General features: G+C 41.3%; 1 protein-coding gene across 1 annotated transcript in view; it reads right to left on the bottom strand.

Moving 5' to 3' along the window:
* The window catches only part of LOC128695542 (uncharacterized), a 211677-nt gene extending 210761 nt beyond the window's left edge, over positions 1 to 916 (bottom strand). The window contains exon 1 of the mRNA XM_070093455.1: positions 809 to 916. The gene's annotated coding sequence lies outside the window, so the exon portion shown is untranslated. The remainder of the gene's footprint in view (positions 1 to 808) is intronic.
* Positions 917 to 20692: the final 19776 nt, after the last annotated feature.

Genomic DNA, 20692 nt, shown 5'->3' with positions numbered 1-20692 from the left:
CTGGACACAGACTCACTTGTATGAGGCAGTGCTGGACACAGACTCACTTGGATGAGGTAGTGCTGGACACAGACTCACTTGGATGAGGTAGTGCTGGACACAGACTCACTTGGATGAGGTAGTGCTGGACACAGACTCACTTGGATGAGGTAGTGCTGGACACAGACTCACTTGGATGAGGTAGTGCTGGACACAGACTCACTTGGATGAGGTAGTGCTGGACACAGACTCACTTGGATGAGTTAGTGCTGGACACAGACTCACTTGGATGAGGCAGTGCTGGACACAGACTCACTTGGATGAGGTAGTGCTGGACACAGACTCACTTGGATGAGGTAGTGCTGGACACAGACTCACTTGGATGAGGCAGTGCTGGACACAGACTCACTTGGATGAGGCAGTGCTGGACACAGACTCACTTGGATGAAGCAGTGCTGAACACAGAGTGAGTTCCTCAGTGTCCCAGCAGTGAGTTCCTTAGTGTCCCAGCAGTGAGTTCCTCAGTGTCCCAGCAGTGAGTTCCTCAGTGTCTCACCAGTGAGTTCCTCAGTGTCCCAGCAGTGAGTTCCTCAGTGTCTCACCAGTGAGTTCCTCAGTGTCCCAGCAGTGAGTTCCTTAGTGTCCCAGCAGTGAGTTCCTCAGTGTCCCAGCAGTGAGTTCCTCAGTGTCTCACCAGTGAGTTCCTCAGTGTCCCAGCAGTGCGTTTCTCAGTATACTACCAGTGAGTTTCTCAGTGAAGGAGAAAATATTACTTGTTATGCTGCAGTATATTCACTAAGTGTTGTATAGCAGGATGACACAGACTCACACTGAAGTATAACACAGACACACACTGTGAAGTATAACACAGACACACACTGTGAAGTATAACACAGACACACACTGTGAAGTATAACACAGACACACTCCGAAGGGAAGTATATACACAACTGAACTAGGTTAGGTATCAGTGTTAGACATTATCTTATCAGTAATGACGCACTAACATCAGTCTCCTGCATACAAAACATACACTTGGTTACTTTAATTAGTTTAAACTGTTACACTTTTATGCTAAAATGAAAGGTGGTTTATATGTAATACTAACCGAGAGATTTTGTGATGGACTTGTTTGAAAAATTCAGTTTTGGTAAGAAATACTTTATCAGTGACAGGATGTGTGTGTTTATCATAACAAATATCTTAAAACAGTACGTACACTTTACTGTGAGGCTACTCTGATCCATATACACTACACTGCGGGACTACACTGATCTATATACACTACACTGCGGGACTACACTGATCTATATACACTACACTGTGGGACTACACTGATCTATATACACTTCACTGTGAGACTACACTGATCTATATACACTACACTGCGGGACTACACTGATCTATATACACTACACTGCGGGACTACACTGATCTATATACACTACACTGTGGGGCTACACTGATCTATATACATACACTGTGGGACTACACTGATCTATATACACTACACTGTGAGACTACACTGATCTATATACACTACACTGTGAGACTACACTGATCTATATACACTAACTACACTGTGAGACTACACTAATCTATATACACTACTCTGTGAGACTACATTGATCTATATACACTACACTGTGAGACTACACTGATCTATATACACTACACTGTGGGACTACACTGATCTATATACACTACACTGTGGGACTACACTGATCTATATACACTACACTGTGAGACTACACTGATCTATATACACTACACTGTGAGACTACACTGATCTATATACACTAACTACACTGTGAGACTACACTGTGAGACTACACTAATCTATATACACTACTCTGTGAGACTACATTGATCTATATACACTACACTGTGAGACTACACTGATCTATATACACTACACTGTGAGACTACACTGATCTATATACACTACACTGTGAGACTACACTAATCTATATACACTACACTGTGAGACTACATTGATCTATATACACTACACTGTGAGACTACGCTGATCTATATACATTACACTGTGGGACTACACTGATCTATATACACTACACTCTGGGGCTACACTGATCTATATACACTACACTGTGAGACTACACTGTGAGACTACACTGATCTATACACACTACACTATGAGACTACACTGATCTATACACACTACACTGTGAGACTACACTGATCTACATATACTATGCTGATCTATAAACACTACACTGTGAGACTACACTGTGAGACTACACTGATCTATATACACTACACTGTGAGACTACACTGATCCATACACACTACACTGTGAGACTACACTGATCTATATACACTACACTCTGAGACTACACTGTGAGACTACACTGATCTACATACTCTGCACTGTGGGACTGCACTGATCTATGTACACTACACTTTGGGACTACACTGATCTATATACACTACACTGTGGGGCTACACTGATCAATATACACTACACTGTGGGACAACACTGATCTATGTACACTACACTGTGGGACTACACTGATCTATATACACTACGCTGTGGGACTACACTGATCTATATACACTACACTGTGAGACTACACTGATCTATATACACTACACTGTGAGACTACACTGATCTATATACACTAACTACACTGTGAGACTACACTGTGAGACTACACTAATCTATATACACTACTCTGTGAGACTACATTGATCTATATACACTACACTGTGAGACTACACTGATCTATATACACAACACTGTGGGACTACACTGATCTATATACACTACACTGTGGGACTACACTGATCTATATACACTACACTGTGAGACTACACTGATCTATATACACTACACTGTGAGACTACACTGATCTATATACACTAACTACACTGTGAGACTACACTAATCTATATACACTACTCTGTGAGACTACATTGATCTATATACACTACACTGTGAGACTACACTGATCTATGTACACTACACTGTGAGACTACACTGATCTATATACACTACACTGTGAGACTACACTAATCTATATACACTACACTGTGAGACTACATTGATCTATATACACTACACTGTGAGACTACGCTGATCTATATACATTACACTGTGGGACTACACTGATCTATATACACTACACTGTGGGGCTACACTGATCTATATACACTACACTGTGAGACTACACTGTGAGACTACACTGATCTATACACACTACACTATGAGACTACACTGATCTATACACACTACACTGTGAGACTACACTGATCTACATATACTATGCTGATCTATAAACACTACACTGTGAGACTACACTGTGAGACTACACTGATCTATATACACTACACTGTGGGGCTACACTGATCTATATACACTACACTGTGAGACTACACTGATCCATACACACTACACTGTGAGACTACACTGATCTATATACACTACACTCTGAGACTACACTGTGAGACTACACTGATCTACATACTCTGCACTGTGGGACTGCACTGATCTATGTACACTACACTGTGGGACTACACTGATCTATATACACTACACTGTGGGGCTACACTGATCAATATACACTACACTGTGGGACTACACTGATCTATGTACACTACACTGTGGGACTACACTGATCTATATACACTACGCTGTGGGGCTACACTGATCTATATACACTACACTGAGAGATTACACTCTGAGACTACACTGTGAGACTACACTGATCTATACACACTACACTGTGAGTCTACACTGATCTACATATACTATACTGATCTATATATACAACACACTGTGAGACTACACTGTGAGACTACACTGATCTATATACACTACACTGTGAGACTACACTGTGAGACTACACTGATCTATGTACACTACACTGTGAGACTACACTGTGAGACTACACTGATCTATATACACTACACTGTGAGACTACACTGATCTATATACACTACACTGTGAGACTACACTGATCTATTTACAGTTGGGAACTAGGCCTATGAGTGTTACCACACAGTACGTAGTGGCGTTCGAAGAATAAATGGGACCCAGGATCAGGGAGATAAGAGATAAACATAGATGTGTCAGTAAATACAGTGAGTGCAGTGAGAAAGTTGGATGAACTAGTGACTACAGTTCGTACAGGAAACAAGCAACGTGACTGAGGACAGGCATCCGCAGCTGCAACTACGCCAGCCCCAGGAGAGAAGTAACGTACTGAGCCTTTTTGTGGTTGTATCTTTGGGATTGGGTCTGGCCCTGCAATCACTGATAGCCGAGGGTCCTAAAACCCTGTTCTGGAGAGCTGAATATCATTATAGAGCATTCATCGCTAAGTAAAGGGGAGTAACTAGAAAAGGACTTTGGCAGTACCACACACATCAGCAAAGCGCGCAGGCGCGTAGGCTAGGACAAATACACCCATACTGCAAGCTAGTTAGCTCAGGCACACACAGGTACTGTGCATGGATTGCCATACATAGCAGCACAGTGAGGGGAAACTGGGGATAGCTCAAGAGGTCAGTGATCTATTTTACTGCTAAATTAATTAAGGCAGGACAGCAAAGCGCGCACACACACACACACACACACACACACGCGCACACACATGTGAACACAAGGGCAAATTTCCACGCGCGCTCAACCAAAAATCGAAAAATTATGGAAATTGAGCTATATATTCCGAAAAATAGCTTAACTCTTTGGCAATACAATGGTACCAGAATGAATGTTCTACGACGTTTCTACAAGAAATTATAGCCATTTATATCAGGTATGGTGACAGCGATGTTGGTACCGAGTCTGCTCACGGCCCATACATTTTTTGGAATTTTTTTCTTTGTTTTTTATCTCTTTTTCTTGCATTATTCTTTCTAATATAATAACTGACTATTTGGCATCATAAAACAGTAGGCTGAGATTATCCGTATACTTAGAGCCAACCTGGCACCATATGGGAACACTCCGCAGTGTTCCCGCTCCAGAGAGTGCCAGGAGAAATTACTTCATTATTACGCTTATATCAGCTTATATATCAGCTCTACGGCTTATTTATCTATCAGAATTGATCTAATATGATATAATAAACACTATAAATAACATTCAAACATGCTATATACTCTAGACTGAATAAAATGGAAATAAGTCACTCTGATTTTTTTTGGGTTATCCTAGGTTCTCTACACATATGCTGCTATGTATGATAATTCTGTGTAACTGTATTTGTGTACCTGAATAAACTTACTTACTTACTTACTTATAATGTGGCGAGAGACCATCGGGAATATTTCGATATAAATGAGTGAATCCTCTCATGTCGTATTCTTTGGTCTCTGAGTAAGAGAAAACGGTGTTTTGAAGAGGATAACTGCACTAGAACATCAGTTTACAAAGAAATACACCCAAACAAACGCGATTTTCGCGAAAAAAAAAAAAAAACTTTTGAGACGGGGGTCCGGCCGGCGTTCCCGGCCAATATCTCGGAAGTAACTTATTCACTTATGGTACATCGTTCTGCCTTTATTACTTAATTAAATTGTATAATATTCACAGAAATTGGAGAATAATGATTTCTCTGATTAAGATCGCTCAATTTTTGGAAATATTCCAAATACTTTGGGAGTTATGTGGGAGTAAAGGGCAGATTTTTTTGCAACATTCCAAGAACTAACAAACTTTATTTTTTGTGAAATAAAGATAAGTTATTTTAGAGGACAAATAGCTTATATAATACGTATAAGCATTGTTCTCTCGGCACCAAGTGTCCAAACAACCTTACGTCGTCCCATGTAGGAATAAATCGCCCCCCAAGGGCATTTTCAGTAAATCAGTCTTTTTCACTGTTTTCTCAGTTGTTGTTTGAGGTATATTTTTGATAAATATTTTCAAGAAAGAGTGAAAACACTGTTTTGTGCACCAAAACTGGAGGAAATCGGACGGTAAACAAAAGAGCTGCAATGTTTTGCCGACACCCCCCATAAGACGGCCATAAACTCACACCCTACCCTAGCAGTTACCTCTATTTCTTCCCTCCCCCCCCCTTCCTCCTCCTCCTACACCATATCACCTACGTTTTCACCCTCACTCACATAAACACAAACATACAAACAACCATGCGCTCACATACACACACACACACACACACACACCGGTGAAGAGGCGGGGCCAGGAGCTAGGACTCGACCCCTGCAACCACAAATAGGTGAGTACAAATAGGTGAGTACACACACACTGCCAGGAGCTAGGACTCGACCCCTGCAACCACAAATACGTGAGTACTGAGGAGAGCCCAAAAAGCCAGACTGCGATCTATTTTGCTGCTAAATTAAGGTAGAACCCAGGAAGGAGATCCTGTGACAGGCGAGGGAAAATCAGATAGCCTTTACGCACACACACGTACATGTGCACACATGTGTACAAAAGAGGGTCATAAATCTCTCTCTCTCTCTCCTCTCACTCCAACACTCCCACACTCTCCCTCTCAGTCTCTGTCTCTCTGTCTCTGTATGTCTGTCTGTCTGTCTGTCTGTCTGTCTCTCCGTCTGTCTCTGTCTGTCTGTCTCTCTCTCTCTCCCTCTCTCACTCTCTCTCTCTCTCTCCCTCTCTCTTTTTTTTACACAGGGTTTGACAAGGTAAGGTTAAGGATCCCTAGCTTAATTGGCAAGCAATTTACAGGATAAGGATTCCTAACTTTATTGACAAGCTAAGAGCTGTTACCTACATCAGTTCATTTGAAAGCATTCTTAGTGTTATGAAACGTACAAGTAGGGAACAGGATGAAGTTGGAGCCATCTGTGGACAAGCATTTTCATTTGATCAACTGACTTTATCTCGTTGACATCATAATGCTGTACGAATGTGTCCCAGACTCGAGTCATCCTGGGAATAAATGATCTCAGATGAGTCTGGAGAAGTGTACTGTGGAAATTATATAAATTCCGAAGCTATAGTGCCTAATAAGTGTTTAATGTGTTGATTTGGGTCAAAATGTATTTGAAGAGGGAATAGAACCAACAGGGTTCCCTCTGCACCTGCACGGATGTGCGGGGGGAGAGGTCGAGACAGGGCATCGAGTAGCGGGAGAGTTTTGAATGTAGTTAAGAGACTGTGAAAACATGGGACCAAGAAATTGGCGTTCACGGCGGCCTAAGGATTAATATAGGCCTCACTTCACAATAGGAAGTGTCGTAACTGTCCCTGGTGAAGAGTGAGGGAACGTGATTGACGGCACCGCTGTAATGAGTGGTAAAATTAGTGAATAATGGTAGGACCGGGGGTGACTGGTACGCCGGCATGGAGTGTGTCCAGGGGAAAATACCTATGATTTAATCCTCACTCATCGGTCTCAGATCTTAATGGAGTGACCTATAATGTGTATAATAATTATGAGACATTAAATTGTCTTGTGAATTGTAATGTAATCAATGATAATAACACTAAGTCAAGAGAATGCGTGAAGTGAAATAAGTCGCCTTGCACTGAGTGAACACGTTAGACCTCGTTGTTCCTGTCCCGAGGATAGTGAAGTTTTTATGGAGTCACGACTTCTAAACTGGGACAAACCAACGAATACCTCGTCCTGCTGGAATAAGAATCATGTCAGTGTAGCAGGACATCGAAATAAGATGGTGAATGGAGGAAATAAGGAGCATCAATCACCCACAGTTAAGAAACCCTTCTAGTTATAGTAGACTGATACTGGCCAGTTAGGTATGTTGTAATTGGATAGGTTTTTATTTTTTTTTTTTTTATTCACCGGTATTCTCCCGGCCCGGGTCTTTTCGAAGTAGTGGTGACCCGGCCTTGGCTCCCTATCTGGGGAGTGTCTAGAGACTTAAGTCTCCCATGGGAGGAGGGACAAGTACCACCTCATATTTGGGACCAAGTGTCCCCAGGCCTAGCCACATTCCCCGCCCTCACGGGGCTCGTAGAGAGAAGCTAGGCCTCTGGTCTGCCATCTACCCTGCCTCGAAGGGGCTCGTGGGGATGGCAGCCTTATGACCTGCATATGGAAGCAAGCTCAGGCTAATTGGATAGGTTATGGGTGATCCAGCTACATCAAGTGACCACCAGAGAATATCTGGTAAGTAGCGGGATTATGTACAAGTGTTTTTCCTTGATGGATATATCCATATGTAACCTACCCCCCCCCCTTCATTCAGTTAAACAAATATAATTCATACAGTCCACAATTAATTAGTAGCACCGTACTTGTGGGTGCTATCCAATTTATACTGGTCTTGGATAGATATGGATAAGATTGTGATGCCGAAGGGACCACCTGCAGTGATCAAGGGTGGTTAAGTTTTCTCACATGTCTACATGGGGTGACTACGGTAAACAATATGGTTGTTGTCTCCCAATGAGATTACTCGTATGCATGTAATGTTGAGGTACATACAGGTAACCCCTAGAAAATTTTCCATATCTGCCCGTTGGTCCTTCCTGAACCGGATGCAATCAGTGAAAAAAATTAATTGAATTAATTACTTATTAATTAAGTGACTGATTGAAGGAAGTGGGTATAGGGTACACAAATTTAATCGGTCGTGTGGTGGATGATAATTAGCCCAATTAATTACTAGCACATGGGCGGCTAGGATTTATACAAGAGTAAAGTACAGGAATTACTCTCAAAAGGTGTCTACTTAAGTTGTATAATTGGCGATTATTAATTCCCTAACCATGGCTGGGTCTGAGGAAGTTAGTGCGGCTGGCAAGTCCATGGATGCCAAAGAAAAGAAAGCATCACTACAAGCTCGGAAGGGTCATGTTACTAAATCATACAACAAGTGTATGGTGTTTATGGGACAAGAAACGGTAAACCCTGATGAATTAAAGTTACACCTAGATGCCTTAGAAAACAGATATGAGTCATATAAATTGTGGTATAAGGACTGTGAGAGAGATCTACTGGTGAACTGTGCAGATGATGCTGAAAGGGAGCGGCTGCTGGATCAATATTATGAAGTGGAGGACAACATTGTGTCCTGCAAAACTAAGGCTTTGGAGAAGGTAAAGGGTGTAAACAATATTGCTGGTCAACCTAGTAAGGAAAATCAGATGTGTCTACCAAAACTCTCAGAATTATGCATGACTGTGTTTAGTCCGGGAGAAAACTGGGAGGAGTTTTGGTCTATCTTTAAAGCAGTCGTACCGGATAGGAGAGATCTTGCAAGTGTTACCAAATTATGCTATTTAAAGGGACAAGTAAGGGGAGATACGCATGTTCTCATACAAGCATTCCCAAATGTAGATGACTCCTATAGTGAGGCAGTTGACTTGTTGGAGGTCACTTATGGTAACTTGGAGCAAAGTAGGCTATTTTGGCTAGTTTGAAGACTCCAGATCACAACCTCAACGGCTTACAGCAATTTAGGATCAAACTAGAAAGCACTCTTAAGACCTTGAGTAATAAATATGATCTGGAGGGAGCAGAGTGGTTGTTGAGAGCCTTGATTCAGAATAAATTGAACCACAAGACAGTAGAATGGCTATCTAACAGATATCACAAGGGTTACTTAGGGTTGGAAGAAATAAGAGTGGGCCTGCAGGAGCTAATTGTCCAACTGCAGACCAGCCAACCCATTACCTCTAGGAATACCAAGTCTACAGACCCCAGTGCACCGGTCAAGTTCTACAAAAGGAAAATTTATCCCAATATAAATAATCATAAGTCACCTACAAACGAGGTTACATAGGCACATATCAAGTGACAAGGGCCAGTAATAGTGGTTCTTCACATCAAAGCAAGAGGAGTAAGTACCACAATAAGGGTAGCCCAGTTGATAAGAGGTCAGGCAAAGAAAGGAGAGATTGTATCTTCTGCAATGGTACTCATTTCTCTAAGAACTGTAATGCCTATAATTCACGGGATGTTAAAGTGGAAAGATTGGAAGAGCTTGCTATATGTATCAGGTGTCTAGGAAATCATAATGTAAGGGATTGCCATGCTATCTTGAACCATTGTTATCAGTGTAACAAGGTAAGACACAACATAGCTATGTGTAAGTGCGGATCTAATTTTAATGATGGTAACAATAGTACAGATAGTGATAATAACCCGGACACAACCGTAGCCAATGTAGAGACTGCAGCTAATGTCGGTAATGATGGCCTAGCTGAGGTAGCTTTACCTGTGTTGGATGTGGTGATTAATGATAAACGGCGTAAATCCAAAACTGTAACAACATTACTGGATCAGGGATCACAACGTACTTTCATAAAACGTAATTGTCTTAATGGGATGAAGGTACAAATGGGAAATCCTGCTATACTCAAGTTATCTGGCGTTCTCTCGAATAAGAAGGCCCAGTCATACGACACTGTTTATGTAACTGTCAGGCTGGGCAATGAGAGAAAACGTATTAATGCCGTAATAGTGGATAGGCTCCCAGAGAAAATATCTACAATAGGGCTTGGTAACACTACTGAAAGGCTTTCAAGTAAGGTAAATTTGACACCTTCTGGTGTAAATAATGATTCTGTAGGGCCAATAGATATTTTGATAGGTAGTGACTATTATGCCACCTATGTAAAGGGTATGACAAAGAAATGCGGAGTCACCCTTCTAAGGACCGCAGGAGGTCACATGATGTATGCAGGCTTCCTCGTACTGATAATGAATGACTGGAGGAATCCATAAATACAGTTACGGTGTGTCTTACTCATGAAATATCACCCCAGTGTAAATATACATCAATAGATGATGAAGATGAACCTGTGTATAAATTATGGGAATTGGACAGCATAGAGATCAATGTAAATGAAGAAAGTCCAGATGATTCCTTTACTCAAGAACAATACCAGAAGGATGTTAAATTTGAATCTAGACAATACTGGGTGAGACTCCAGTGGAAGCTGAACCATCCAGACCTACCAACTAATTACAGGATGGCGTATAGACAATTAAAGGCTCAGCTCTGCGAACTGAGCAAGACACCAGAACTGTTGACTGCTTATGATGATATAATTAATGAGCAGTTAAATAATAAATTCATAGAGGAGGTACCTCCCGAGCAAGAATAGATTTATGGTCACTATTTGCCACACCTTGGAGTGAAGAAGGATTCTAAGACCACTCCTCTGAGGATTGTGTTTAATTGTAGTGCCAGGAGTAACAAAAATGTACCTAATTTGAATGACTGTTTGATGACAGGTCCGTCGTTGACAGAAAAACTGGGAGACATATTGTTAAACTTCAGGGTTAAGAATTATGCCTTAGGGCTCAAATAAATAAAGACAACACTGGAGTTGAAGTGTCTAAATATAGTAATGTGCTGGGACTGACTTGGGACACAGAGAGAGACTTGTTATAATTCAAGTCTATTAACTACAGCATGCCCAATAAATTAACCAAGAGAGTCTTACTTGCGGAGGTTTCAAAATGCTTCGATCCACTTGGCTTAGGGTCACCACTTACAATAAGAGGAAAATTGTTGATACAAGAAGCATGGAAGCTTAAGTGTGCTTGGGATGAAACCCTACCTGAGGAATTTGTTGAAAGGTGGGAAGAACTAATAGGTGAATATGTAAAATTACAAATGTTGGAGTTCCAACGTAATGTGGCCAGTCAAGATGGAGAAAATGTACTCCACATTTTTTGCGATGCTTCGAAATTGGCATATGGAGCAGTCGCTTACCTTCAATGTAATAGTGCCATTTCTCTTGTTATGTCTAAGGCTAAGGTGGCTCCAATCAAATCACGTACCATACCTCAGTTGGAATTAACGGCCATTTATGTAGGTGTCAAATTAGCCAATTATAAAAGAAATAAATTGCGAGAGATAAATATCAGCGACACCGTAATTTGGTCTGATAACGAGGTATCCTTACAATGGATTCGTAATGGTAACAGTAAGATTGTGTACGTACAAAACAGAGTCGCTGAAATCAATCAAATACAGGAGAAATATAACAGTTTGGGTCAGCATATGTTAACCTTTAATCACATTCCTGGTGACGAGAATCCGGCTGACTTCTTGTCTCGAGGCTTGACTTATGAAAAATTTGTGAGTGCTTTATCGTGGTTTAAAGGGCCAAGTTGGCTGGTGGACAAAATTAACTGGCCGGTACAAAAGGCACATATTGCTCCTGTCGAAATTACGGTGAGCACCGCTCCAGTCAGTAGTCCCTCCTTAGTCATTGATATGAATAGATATTCTTCCTTACCCAAGCTGATTAACGTGAAAAGGTTAGTGTTTAAATTTATGAGTAAGATTAATATCTCATATAATTTTCCCCATCCTCTGAAATGCTGGCTACAGAGGGTACAAGAAGAAACCTACAGGGATGAGATTAAATTAATGATGGAAGGAAAAATTGTGAAAGGCTCAATAATAGAAAAGCTGAGGCTGTATTTAGGTTATCATGTAATTAGGTGCAGAGGCAGGTTACAAAATGCTGAATTGGGGGAATATGCTGAATCCTATCTTGCTGCCTAAAACTCATCACCTGACAACCTTGATTGTCTTTAATGCCCATAATAACGTGATGCATGGTGGGGTACAGGATACCTTAAACTGTATTCGGGAAGCCTTCTGGATTCCACAAGGACGGCAAAGTGTAAAAAGGGTCATCAAGTCGTGTGTAATATGTCGCCGGGTGGATGCCAGAACTTACCCATGTCCTCCACCATTGCCCAAGGAACGTGTGCAGTTGGTAAAACCATTTGATGTGACCGGAGTGGACTATAATGGGCCAGTCATTTTAACAGGTACTTCAGATGGTGTTCCTTTGAATGTGTATATATGTCTATTTACTTGTACAGCTACTAAAGCTGTTCATCTAGAAGTGGCTCAGGACTTGTCTGCAGAACAGTTCATACAGCTGTCCCAGAAATTTGCAGCTAGGAGATCCTGTCCAAGATTGATGATCTCAGATAATGCCACCAATTTTGTAGTGGGTGGTCAACACTTGATGGAATTAAATAAGAGTGATGATATACAATCTTTTTTGACCCAGCGAGGGTGTGTCTGGAAATTTATTACTCCCAGAGCCCCTTGACAGGGAGAATTGTACGAAAGAATGATAGGTACAGTGAAAAGATGTCTTCGTAAGGTGCTACACAGGAAGATAATTAATTTGGAGGAATTCCATGCAGTGTTGGTGGAGGCAGAGAATCGGTTAAACAATCGCCCTCTGTCATACATGAGCGACATTCCTGATGCGGAGATAATGACTCCCTCTCACCTAATATGTGGACGAAGGTTAGAAGCTGCACCAATCTATAAAGGTAATCCGGAGGGAAGTGATGAGGATTACAATAACGTGACGGTGTTGAGTGATAAGTTCAAGAGGTTAAATAAGGTAATTACTCATTGGTCCGATGTGTAGCGAAAAGAATATCTTCTTACACTACGTGAACACTTTTATCGTGCGCCAGAGGCAGTAAACCGACAGAACATTCAACCAGGTGACTTTGTGTTAATTGATACTGAACAACATCGAACATTTTGGCACAAGGTGCACAAGGTGTTGTCAGAAACGTCGAAGTGTTGTGTCGTGGTCAGGAAAGTTTGCGTACCATTAATAAATTAATTCCCTTAGAATTAAATGGTGTTCAATCCAGTGCAGATGAAAATCTAAGGGAAAGTGACACAAGTGATATTGAAGACACTGACCGAGTGATGCAAGAAGAAATTGTAGTAAGACCCACTAGGAAAACAGCCGTGCAATCTATAGCAGGCTGGAATCGTCTCCTAGAGGAAGACGCAATTTAAGTCGTCTAACAAATACTTCCGCCAGGCCGCAGTGTGGAAATTATTTAATTTCCGAAGCTATAGTGCCTAATAAGTGTTTAATATGTTGATTTGGGTCAAAATGTATTTGAAGATGGAATAGAACCAACAGGGTTCCCTCTGCACCTGCACGGATGTGTGCGGGGAGAGGTCGAGACAGGGCATGGAGTAGCGGGAGAGTTTTGAATGTAGTTAAGAGACTGTGAAAACATGGGACCAAGAAATTGGTGTTCACGGCGGCCTAAGGATTAATATAGGCCTCACTTCACAATAGGAAGTGTCGTAACTGTCCCTGGTGAAGAGTGAGGGAACGTGATTGACGGCATCGCTGTAATAAGTGGTAAAATTAGTGAATAATAATTGGACCGGGGGTGACTGGTGTGCCGCCAATGTGTGTGTCCAAGGGAAAATACCCGTGATTTAATCTTCACTCATCGGTCTCAGATCTTAATTAATGGAGTGACCTCTAATGTGTATAATAATTATGAGACATTAAATTGTCTTGAGAATTGTAATGTAATCAATGATAATAACACTAAGTTAAGAGAATGCGTGAAGTGAAATAAGTCGCCTTGCTCCGAGTGAACACGTTAGACCTCGTTGCTCCTGTCTCGAGGATAGTGAAGTTTTTATGGAGTCACGACTTCTAAACTGGGACAAACCAACGAATACCTCGTCCTGCTGGAATAAGAATCGTGTCGGTGTAGCAGGACATCGAATTGAGATGGTGAATGGAGGAAACATGAGCATCAATCATCCACAGTTAAGTAACCCTTCTAGTTATAGCAGACTGATACTGGCCAGTTAGGTATGCTGTAATTGGATAGGTTATGGGTGATCCAGCTACACCAAGTGAACACCAGAGAATATCTGGTAAGTGGTGGGATTATGTACAAGTGTTTTTACTTGATGGATATATCCATGTATAACCTACCCTCCCTTCATTCAGTTAAACTAATATAATCTGTGGAAAATATTTTAATTTTCCGAAACTATAGTGCCTAATAGGTGTTTAATGTGTCGATATGGGTCAAAAATGTATTTGAAAACAGGATAGAACCAGGAGTTTCCTTTGTGCATGCACGGATGTGCAGGGGTAGAGATCGACTCGGGGCATGGGAGAGGCGGGAGGTTTTGAATGTAGTGAGGAGGCTGGGGAAGCATGGAACCAGGAATTTGGCGTTCACGGCGGCCTAAGGATTAATATAAGCCTCACTTCATAAAAGGAAGTGTCGTGACTGTCCCTGGTGAAGAGTGAGGGAACGTGATTAACGGCACCGCTGTAATTAAGAGGTAAAATTAGTGAATAATGGTAGGACCGGTGGTGACTGGTGCGTCGCCATGGACTGTGCCCCGGGGAAAAATACCCATGATTTAATCATCACTCATCGGTCTCAAATCTTAATGGAGTGGCCTCCAATGTGTATAATAATTATTAGACATTAAACCGTCTTGTAAATCGTAATGTAATCAGTGATAATAACACTAAGTTAAGGAATCGTTGAAGCGATATGAACTGCCATTCTCAGAGTGTGTGTGCACATGTTTACCTCGTTGTTCCTGTCCCGGGGATAGTGAAGGCTTTAAGGAGTCACGACTTCTAAACCAGGACAAACCGACGGATACCTCGTCCTGCTGGAATAAGAACCGTGTCGGGGTAGCAGGACATCGAAATGAGATGGTGAATGGAGGAAATAAGGAGTATCAATCACCCACAGTTAAGTAACCCTTCTAGTTATAGCAGACTGATACTGGCCAGTTAGGTATGTTGTAATTGGATAGGTTATGAGTGATCCAGCTACATCAAGTGACCACCAGAGAATATCTGGTAAGTGGTGGGATTATGTACAAGTGTTTTTCCTTGATGGATATATCCATATGTAACCTACCCCCCCCCTTCATTCAGTTAAACTAATATAATTCATACAGTCCACAATTAATTAGTAGCACCGTACTTGTGGGTGCTATCCAATTTATACTGGTCTCGGATAGATATGGATAAGATTGTGATGCCGAAGGGACCACCTGCAGTGATCAAGGGTGGTTAAGTTTTCTCACATGTCTACACGGGGTGACTACGGTAAACAATATAGTTGTTGTCTCCCGATGAGATTACTCGTATGCATGTAATGTTGAGGTACATACAGGTAACCCCTAAAAATTTTTCCATATCTGCCAGTTGGTCCTTCCTGAACCGGATGCAATCAGTGAAAAAATTAATTGAATTAATTACTTAATAATTAATTGTCTGATTGAAGGAAGTGGGTATAGAGTACACAAATTTAATCGATCTTGTGGTGGATGATAATTAGCCCAATTAATTACTAGCACATGGGCGGCTAGGATTTATACAAGAGTAAAGTACAGGAATTACTCTCAAAAGGTGTCTACTTAAGTTGTATAATTGGCGATTATTAATTCCCTAACCATGGCTGGGTCTGAGGAAGTTAGTGCGGCTGGCAAGTCCATGGATGCCAAAGAAAAGAAAGCATCCCTACAAGCTCGGAAGGGTCATGTTTCTAAATCATACAACAAGTGTATGGTGTTTATGGGACAAGAAACGGTAAACCCTGATGAATTAAAGTTACACCTAGATGCCTTAGAAAACAGATATGAGTCATATAAATTGTGGTATAAGGACTGTGAGAGAGATCTACTGGTGAACTGTGCAGATGATGCTGAAAGGGAGCGGCTGCTGGATCAATATTATGAAGTGGAGGACAACATTGTGTCCTGCAAAACTAAGGCTTTGGAGAAGGTAAAGGGTGTAAACAATATTGCTGGTCAACCTAGTAAGGAAAATCAGATGTGTCTACCAAAACTCTCAGAATTATGCATGACTGTGTTTAGTCCGGGAGAAAACTGGGAGGAGTTTTGGTCTATCTTTAAAGCAGTCGTACCAGATAGGAGTGATCTTGCAAGTGTTACCAAATTATGCTATTTAAAGGGACAAGTAAGGGGAGATATGCATGTTCTCATACAAGCATTCCCAAATGTAGATGACTCCTATAGTTAGGCAGTTGACTTGTTGGAGGTCACTTATGGTAACTTGGAGCAAAGTAGGCTATTTTGGCTAGTTTGAAGACTCCAGATCACAACCTCAACGGCTTACAGCAATTTAGGATCAAACTAGAAAGCACTCTTAAGACCTTGAGTAATAAATATGATCTGGAGGGAGCAGAGTGGTTGTTGAGAGCCTTGATTCAGAATAAATTGAACCACAAGACAGTAGAATGGCTATCTAACAGATATCACAAGGGTTACTAAGGGTTGGAAGAAATAAGAGTGGGCCTGCAGGAGCTAATTGTCCAACTGCAGACCAGCCAACCCATTACCTCTAGGAATACCACGTCTACAGACCCCAGTGCACCGGTCAAGTTCTACAAAAGGAAAATTTATCCCAATATAAATAATCATAAGTCACCTACAAACGAGGTTACATAGGCACATATCAAGTGACAGGGGCCAGTAATAGTGGTTCTTCACATCAAATCAAGAGGAGTAAGTACCACAATAAGGGTAGCCCAGTTGATAAGAGGTCAGGCAAAGAAAGGAGATATTGTATCTTCTGCAATGGTACTCATTTCTCTAAGAACTGTAATGCCTATAATTCACGGGATGTTAAAGTGGAAAGATTGGAAGAGCTTGCTAGATGTATCAGGTGTCTAGGAAATTATAATGTAAGGGATTGCCATGCTAACTTGAAACATTGTTATCAGTGTAACAAGGTAAGACACCACATAGCTATGTGTAAGTCCGGATCTAATTTTAATGATGGTAACAATAGTACAGATAGTGATAATAACCCGGACACAACCGTAGCCAATGTAGAGACTGCAGCTAATGTCGGTAATGATGGCCTAGCTGAGGTAGCTTTACCTGTGTTGGATGTGGTGATTAATGATAAACGGCGTAAATCCAAAACTGTAACAACATTACTGGATCAGGGATCACAACGTACTTTCATAAAACGTTATTGTCTTAATGGGATGAAGGTACAAATGGGAGATCCTGCTATACTCAAGTTATCTGGCTTTCTCTCGAATAAGAAGGCCCAGTCATACGACACTGTTTATGTAACTGTCAGGCTGGGCAATGAGAGAAAACGTATTAATTCCGTAATTGTGGATAGGCTCCCAGAGAAAATATCTACAATAGGGCTTGGTAACACTACTGAAAGGCTTTCAAGTAAGGTAAATTTGGCACCTTCTGGTGTAATGATTCTGTGGGGCCAATAGATATTTTGATAGGTAGTGACTATTATGCCACCTATGTAAAGGGTATGACAAAGAAATGCGGAGTCACCCTTCTAAGGACCGCAGGAGGTCACATGATGTATGCAGACTTGCTCGTACTGATAATGAATGACTGGAGGAATCCATAAATACAGTTATGGTGTGTCTTACTCATGAAATATCACCCCAGTGTAAATATTCATCAATAGATGATGAAGTTGAGCCTGTGTATAAATTATGGGAATTGGACAGCATAGAGATCAATGTAAATGAAGAAAGTCCAGATGATTCCTATACTCAAGAACAATACCAGAAGGATGTTAAATTTGAATCTGGACAATACTGGGTGAGACTCCCGTGGAAGCTGAACCATCCAGACCTACCAACTAATTACAGGATGGCGTATAGACAATTAAAGGCTCAGCTCCGCGAACTGAGCAAGACACCAGAACTGTTGACTGCTTACGATGATATAATTAATGAGCAGTTAAATAATAAATTCATAGAGGAGGTACCTCCCGAGCAAGCCCAGATTTATGGTCACTATTTGCCACACCATGGAGTGAAGAAGGATTCTAAGACCACTCCTCTGAGGATTGTGTTTAATTGTAGTGCCAGGAGTAACAAAAATGTACCTAATTTGAATGACTGTTTGATGACAGGTCCGTCGTTGACGGAAAAACTGGGAGACATATTGTTAAACTTCAGGGTTAAGAATTATGCCTTCATGGCGGACATAAGTAAAGCTTTCCTGAGAGTGGGTCTGCAAGAGGCTGACCGGGATTAAACAAGGTTCTTATGGCCCGAGAATCCTAGTGACCCACTTAGTCCCCTGAAGATTTTTCGCTTCATAAGTGTATTGTTTGGTGCTACCTCCAGTCCGTTCCTACTCAAGGCAACGATAAATGCACACCTTAAGCGTACAGGCAGTCCACTGAGTGGAGTAATGGGTAAACAATTTTATGTGGACAATCTCCTGGTTGTGACGTCTACTGAAGAGGAACTAATGAGCATATATGAAGGGGCTAATGAAATAATGCAAGGTGCAAGTATGCATCTGAGGGAATGGAACAGTAATTCGTCCAGGTTAAGGGCTCAAATAAATAAAGACAACCCTGGAGTTGGTGTCTAAATATAGTAATGTGCTGGGACTGACTTGGGACACAGAGAGAGACTTGTTATCGTTCAAGTCTAATAACTACAGCATGCCCAATAAATTAACCAAGAGAGTCTTACTTGCGGAAGTTTCAAAATGCTTCGATCCACTTGGCTTAGGGTCACCACTTACAATAAGAGGAAAATTGTTGATACAAGAAGCATGGAAGCTTAAGTGTGCTTGGGATGAAACCCTACCAGAGGAATTTGTTGAAAGGTGGGAAGAACTAATAGGTGAATATGTAAAATTACAAATGTTGGAGTTCCCACGTAATGTTGCCAGTCAAGATGGAGAAAATGTACTCCACATTTTTTGCGATGCTTCGAAATTGGCATATGGAGCAGTCGCTTACCTTCAATGTAATAGTGCCATTTCTCTTGTTATGTTTAAGGCTAAGGTGGCTCCAATCAAATCACGTACCATACCTCAGTTGGAATTAACGGCCATTTATGTAGGTGTCAAATTAGCCAATTATATAAGAAATAAATTGCGAGAGATAAATATCAGCGACACCGTAATTTGGTCTGATAACGAGGTATCCTTACAATGGATTCGTAATGGTAACAGTAAGATTGTGTACGTACAAAACAGAGTCGTTGAAATCAATCAAATACAGGAGAAATATAACAGTTTGGGTCAGCATATGTTAACCTTTAATCACATTCCTGGTGACGAGAATCCGGCTGACTTCTTGTCTCGAGGCTTGACTTATGAAAAATTTGTGAGTGCTTTATCGTGGTTTAAAGGGCCAAGTTGGCTGGTGGACAAAATTAACTGGCCGGTACAAAAGGCACATATTGCTCCTGTCGAAATTACGGTGAGCACCGCTCCAGTCAGTAGTCCCTCCTTAGTCATTGATATGAATAGATATTCTTCCTTACCCAAGCTGATTAACGTGACAAGGTTAGTGTTTAAATTTATAAGTAAGATTAATATCTCATATAATTTTCCCCATCCTCTGAAATGCTGGCTACAGAGGGTACGAGAAGAAACCTACAGGGATGAGATTAAATTAATGATGGAAGGAAAAATTGTGAAAGGCTCAATAATAGAAAAGCTGAGGCTGTATTTAGGTTATCATGTAATTAGGTGCAGAGGCAGGTTACAAAATGCTGAATTGGGGGAATATGCTGAACATCCTATCTTGCTGCCTAAAACTCATCACCTGACAACCTTGATTGTCTTTAATGCCCATAATAACGTGATGCATGGTGGGGTACAGGATACCTTAAACTGTATTAGGGAAGCCTTCTGGATTGCACAAGGACGGCAAAGTGTAAAAAGGGTTATCAAGTCGTGTGTAATATGTCGCCGGGTGGATGCCAGAACTTACATGTACCTAGGTCCTCCACCATTGCCCAAGGAACGTGTGCAGTTGGTAAAACAATTTGATGTGACCGGAGTGTACTATAATGGGCCAGTCATTTTAACAGGTACTTCAGATGGTGTTCCTTTGAATGTGTATATATGTCTATTTACTTGTACAGCTACTAGGGCTGTTCATCTAGAAGTGGCTCAGGACTTGTCTGCAAAACAGTTCATACAGCTGTCCCAGAAATTTGCAGCTAGGAGATCC

This window comes from Cherax quadricarinatus, chromosome 42 (assembly GCF_038502225.1).
Source record: "Cherax quadricarinatus isolate ZL_2023a chromosome 42, ASM3850222v1, whole genome shotgun sequence".
Taxonomy (NCBI): domain Eukaryota; kingdom Metazoa; phylum Arthropoda; class Malacostraca; order Decapoda; family Parastacidae; genus Cherax; species Cherax quadricarinatus.
This window is presented reverse-complemented; position numbering and strand designations above follow the sequence as displayed.